Source organism: Podarcis muralis, chromosome 16 (assembly GCF_964188315.1).
Source record: "Podarcis muralis chromosome 16, rPodMur119.hap1.1, whole genome shotgun sequence".
Lineage (NCBI taxonomy): Eukaryota > Metazoa > Chordata > Lepidosauria > Squamata > Lacertidae > Podarcis > Podarcis muralis.
Window position 1 is genome coordinate 8,878,953 of NC_135670.1, and position 6,000 is coordinate 8,884,952.

The window sequence follows — 6,000 nt, forward strand, 5'->3', positions numbered from 1 at the left end:
AGAGCAACCCGTCCTCCTGGGGGCTCCGACTGAGACCTAGAGGGGCTGAGCCCCTTGTAATGCTTGGGACAAATCCTGCCAACCCCTGCAGTCTGGCCACGGAACCCAGAGAGCGGGACTTGTTGGAATGTAAGGGAGCAGCTTTTATGAATTTGTTTAAGAACATCAGAGGGGACCAGCTGCATCAAGTCAAAGCCAAATCTTGGCCAATAATCCCTTCCCTGCAGCAGCCAACCAGGTGGTCCAGGCATAGAAAGCTGCCCTACGCTGAATCAGACCATTTGTCTGTCTTGCTCAATTCTGTGTCTACACTCGTGGTTCAAATAATAAATAAATAATTTCCCACTGACTACTTTGAAGTTGCTGAGGGGCTTGGCAAATTGCTTCATGCGTGTTGTAGCAATGTACAGTAATGTGCTATGCTAGATGCTGTATGATTTTTAATGGCATTTTCTCCTTATATAATTGTATTTTAGTCTATTCCGCAGTACAAGAAATAACGAAACCACAGAAACACAATTTAAAATCTACTGTGAATATTTAATGCAATGGATGTCCTCCCATTGTCAACCACAAGTCCACATGCATGCCACAGACCGCCTGAATGAAGTATGCGGACCACTGGTAGTCCATAGACCACAGTCTGCAAACTCCTGGTCGACACTGACTTGCAGTGGCTCTCCAGGATTTCAGACAGGGTTCTCTCCAAGCCTTACCTGAAGAAACCGGGGATTGAACCTGGAGCATTCACAATGGAAAACAGATTTTTCAACACTGAGCTGCAGCCCCTCCTTCTCTGGGAAGCACAATAAGCAGTGCCTTAATGGGCAATACAGGGGTACCTCGGGTTAAGTACTTAATTCGTCCCCGAGGTCCGTTCTTAACATGAAACTGTTCTTAACCTGAAGCACCACTTTAGCTAATGGGGCCTCCTGCTGCCGACGCGCCTCCGGAGCCCGATTTCTGTTCTTCTCCTGAAGCAAAATTCTTAAACTGAAGCACTATTTTTGGAACAAAAAAAATTCCTTCCAGTAGCACCTTAAAGACCAACTAAGTTAGTTCTTGGTATGAGCTTTCGTGTGCATGCACACTTCTTCAGATACACACTATTTTTGGGTTAGCGGAGTGTGTAACCTGAAGCGTATGTAACCCGAGGTACCACTGTACCCTAATGCAAGGATGTCTTCCATTTCTTTTTCTTTCTTTTTTACACACACAAACACACAGAGGCACACAGCATCCTACATCAGTGCAGCAGAGGGCCCCTACAGCAACCACAGGGCTGAACTAAGTTTGGAGATCTATCAGGATAGTCACAAACAGGGAATGAAGGCCATTCCTCTCTGCTGCTGCTGATCCCCAGCAGTGGGTCATCAGAGACTGCCTCTGATTGTGGAGGTTCCATTTGATTCAGTTAGCATAGTACAGACAGCCTTCACGTGTGCTTCATCCGCTTTTCCTTTCCACTGCCACCATAGCCCCCCACATCAAATTCCACACATTAATTAGGTGCCATATTTAAAACTACCCATTCGCACTCCAGTTTCCTTCTGGCACTCTGTAAAGATAACTGGTGCTACATGCGAAGCAGGCGCAATAAAAAGAAAGCTTCCCTCAGAGGAATTGAGAGATCAATAGAATCATCACCGTATCCCATTACACACACTCTGCAGGTTGGTACAATTGAGGCTTGTAAGCAGCCACCTGCTGGTCTGCCCGTTATGAGGCAGAAGCCAATAATATAAAACATTCTAAAATATAGCAGCCTTCGCCAACTTGGTGCCCTCCAGATTGGCGAAGCGTGTTTTTACAAGCGGTTGATGCATCTTTAAACAGCATACGCTGGAAGGCTTGGCAGCTGGGCTACCAAAGTCATTTGCATGTTATTCACTTTGGATATCTTTGTCTAGCGTTGCTGTTTTAGGAGGAAGCTTGGCTGGTTCCAAGGCACAGTGGCCTTGATGCATCTAGAACCAACACAGAATCTTAAGGCTCAGAGAGGGACCAACGAGTGAAACTCAAGGCGTGCTCCACAGCAAAACAAAACAAGCCACAGAGCTCTTCACCATTTAGCCCACCAAGAACATGAACAACTGAGACTGCAGTCAGTATCTCACACAAGCCACTCAGAGTTCTTCAGAGGAAAAGCAAGATGGAGAAGAAAGTTCTAGCTGACGCATGAGCAAGCCACCATGGTGAAAGGGTGTCTCCACCCACACTGTGGTCCATGTCCAATCACACTGGGAAGTGACTCTGTAGGATTTCTCCCCTGATTCTCCTCTTCCACCATTTCATCTTGCTTGTTCACGCACCTCTTGCTCCGGCCAGAGAGGATAAGCAATCAGGGACATTTCAAGCTCTCCATATTCCTACCAGCCTACCTCCGAAGTGAAATGGTAATAGGAACAGAAAGCTACACATTTCAGCAACAGACGGAAAACCCCAAGGCTCTCCATGCAGCGGGATGAACACTGAGAACCAGTCAGTCATTACTACCACCCTAGACTATTTATAGTCACCAGCAAAGAGGCCAGTCAAGTCCTCACCCAGGAGGAAGCAACAGATAATAAGAGTTAACACATCCGGGAGGTGAGGGGAGACCTATTAAGCAAATGATTTTTGGTGAGCAACACACACTGAGATTCAGAGAGGAAGGTGGAAAGAAAGGCACCCCCCTTTTTTGCATTTAATGTTATTGCAGAGCCTGACAATTGGGAAAAACAGCATGGATTCCAATTTCAATTAAGCTCTGATCTGCAGGCAGGCCTCTCTCACGAAGCACGGATAACTGCCTGCAGAAATGAAGGTGATTAAATCAAAATATACTGGGGCGGGGGTAAGAGGGGGCCATTAAAGAACAGGGGTGAGCATAGTATAGCTTTTCAGGGTATAACATTTCAACTGCACACATTTGCAATATATATATGAACTACAGCAGGTGCGGTTGAACTACAGCTCCCCGCCTCCCCCCTACGCCTATTAGACATACTTGCTAGGGCTGATGGAACCTTTATTTACTTTTAAACATTTAGCAGGCCCTTCCTCCCAAAGAAGCTCAGGGATACTCAGCAACAGCTGGAAGTCCAAATGTTCCCCACTCCTGAACTGCAGCCTGATTAAATCATGCATGTCTGCACAACTCTTTCATTTTGAACAGTTTACTGCGGCTCGCTCAGCCTTGCATTTAAGCGCTGGCCTGACAGCCAGAGGCAATAAGGAATTCCATGCAGGCAGATGAGCTGTTTGGCAGAGAAAGACTGAAGGGCTCCATCCCTCTCCAGAGCCCAGCACAAAACCAAGTGGACCACCACACACCAAGCCTCCAGTGCAGAAGTGAAACATGCTGCTGTGAGAGCGATGGAGTTCTCTGTCAATCTTTACCAGCCCCTAGCATGTTACTAAATTTGGCGGGCTGGATTTGCTAGTCACAAAAGGGGCAAGTTAGGCATGGACCACTGGACATCTTATTTCACACTACTCTGGCTTTAGAGATTTCACCAGGTACCTCCATACAAACCTCGGCAACCATAAGGGCTGGAAACGTTTACTTTTTAAAGTCCAGATGCTTGCAAAGTTGAATTCTGCAGCCAGTACCAGAGTCTGTACTCTCAAAGAAATATGGGGCACACAGTCTGTATTAGGATTGTTTAAAGGCCCCAATACACCGCATTCTGTCCCCCATCAGCATTAAGATCATCTCTTTCTAGTCAACCGCAGTTAAGCATCATGTGGGCACTGATGCTAACCATACTGAACAGCAACAAGGAAACATATTGTTTTCAAGTCATGACTCAATAATAAGCATATCCCTTCCTTTAATATAAAAGGACACCTTGTATTTAACAGTTCATCTGGCTGCATAGGCAACCTGGAATTCCATACAGGAAAGTGATCAGGTTGGAAATGAAGGGACGTGTCACTCCATTCCTCCTCCTCCAGCCTTTGTGGTTCCTATGCATAGAGGGGAAAAAATATTTTCCTCTGCAACCTTATTGGAAAGGCAGCGGGCTGGCAGAGGGGAGGACTGGGTGAACCATCCTACTCCAACATCCCACTTGACAGAAGTCTGTCTTTTTCTTTCTTTCCTTCTTTCTAAAACCACCCTAGCAGCACAATTGTAACCCCATCTAATCAGAAGCAAAGCCTCTTTAGTTCAATGGGGCCAATTCCACAGTAGATGGGGTTAGGGCTCAAGCCTAAGAGGCTAGTGGCCTGAAATTCCAAGCTTCCCGAGGAGGAGGCCATTAAGGTTTCTGGGGTTAGTGAGCAGCTCTAGGTTTTAAACCATCTCCTTTCCATTTTCTCTAGAGTGAGGTGTGGGGAGAAAGGCATGCAACACCCACCCTACTCTCTCCCGCAGCTTTCTCCTCATTTTATCTTCGGTGCCCAGTGCTGAGGTATAATGAGTTGGGAGCAGTTAAGGCAGAAAGAAGGACAGCAATACTCATGGGGAAGATCCACACCAGGAATAGGCAAACTTGGCCCTCCAGATGTTTTGGGACTAAAACTCCCATGATCCCTAGCTAACAGGACCAGTGGTCAGGGATGATGGGAGTTGTAGTCCTAAAACATCTGGAGGGCCAAGTCTGCCTATGCCTGATCCACACCTTGCATTTGTGAAGAGGCTGCATCCTAATGTTGTATCTTAATCTTTCAAATTGTATTTTAATCAACTTGTTTTTATTATTGGTTGTTAGCCGCCCTAAGCCTGGTCTTGGCTGGGGAGGGTGGGTATAAATAAAAATTTTATTATTATTATTATTATTATTATTAGTTAAAGCACACCCAATGCAAATTTAAAGCACATGACTCCCAACAGTCCTGGGAACTATAGTTTCCCCTCACAGATCTACAATTCCCAGTACCCTTCACAAACTACCATTCCTGGGGTTATTTGGTGGGGGTTTTTTGGTCATGTGCTTTAAATGGTGTGGCTCTGCCCTTGAGTAGCGCAACCCTGCGTGTGTACACTCAGACGTCAGGCCCACTGAACTCAGGTAAGGGAATGCAGAATTGCCAGCTAGCTAACTGTGCAATTTCCCACGGGAGCAAACCTCACTGAGTTCAACCCGGCTGTGCTCCCTGGTTAAGCGTGCACAGGATCCGCTGGCTGGATTTCTCTGCAGGGCCCCGATCCCCTCCCCCCCCCAAAAAAAATAAGGAAGCGCGAGGCAGACAAGAGATGACAACGCGAGACAACCCCTCCCGCCCCTTTCCCTGCCTCTCTCATCTCCCACCCACCTCTCCCATCCTCTCCTCTTGTGCAACGCGAACCTCCGCCTTCCCCGCCCCTTTGGCTTACTGAGCGCATCGTCGCTTAAGACGCAGAGAACACCGGCCCGCAGTTGGCGCGCATGCGCGAAGCAGAACGCCGCCGAGTCCTATCGAGGGGAAAAGCGGCGCACTGCTGGCCCTGGTAAAGGGGGGCGGGGAAAGCGTCGCTCGGCAGCGCATGCGCGCCGGGCGCCAGCTTCCTCACACAGCAGGGCAGTGCGCACGCGCGGAGCGGAGCGCCGCTTTCCCGCCCAGCGCCCGCCGCTTTCCCCCTCCCGCGCTCTCCTCCCGCTCCTTTTCCCTCAGCCGGAGGCTTCTCGGAGGCTCCTTACCCGCTCGGCCGCTTCCGCCCCGGAGCTCGGCCGCCCCTCAGCGGCGACTGTTGGGCCTGCCGCGAACTGCCCCCCTCAGCGGTCCGCTTACTCCTTTTTTCTGCTCAGCGCCGCCGTGCTGGGCGCAGAGTGGTGCCGTCACGCGCGGCGCGACCGGCGGCTGCAGCGACGTCACGTGACCCGGGCTTGCCCTGGCGTCACGTGACAGGCCCTTCGCCTAGGCAGGGGAAGGTGTTTGTCTTCGCTCGCTGTGCGAATGATATAGAAGCCTCCATAGTCAGAGGCAGTGTACCTTTGTGAAAGGCAGGGGGGCGAGAGAGCAGGAGCCATTTTTTAAAATGTATTTTTTTAAAATTTTATTTATAAATCTCCCCCACCTCATTTTCCAAGGATT

At 48.9% G+C, this 6,000-nt stretch overlaps 1 protein-coding gene across 2 annotated transcripts in view; it reads right to left on the reverse strand.

The window, feature by feature from the left end:
* Nucleotides 1-5,759, reverse strand: part of ADAR (adenosine deaminase RNA specific) — a 42,184-nt gene extending 36,425 nt beyond the window's left edge. Inside the window, exon 1 of one of the 2 annotated variants that reach the window (XM_077920590.1) lies at nt 5,607-5,759. The gene's annotated coding sequence lies outside the window, so the exon portion shown is untranslated. Of the gene's footprint in view, nt 1-5,302; nt 5,324-5,606 lie in introns of those variants that run through there. The other variant, XM_028709024.2, reaches the window with a different exon arrangement.
* Nucleotides 5,760-6,000: the final 241 nt, after the last annotated feature.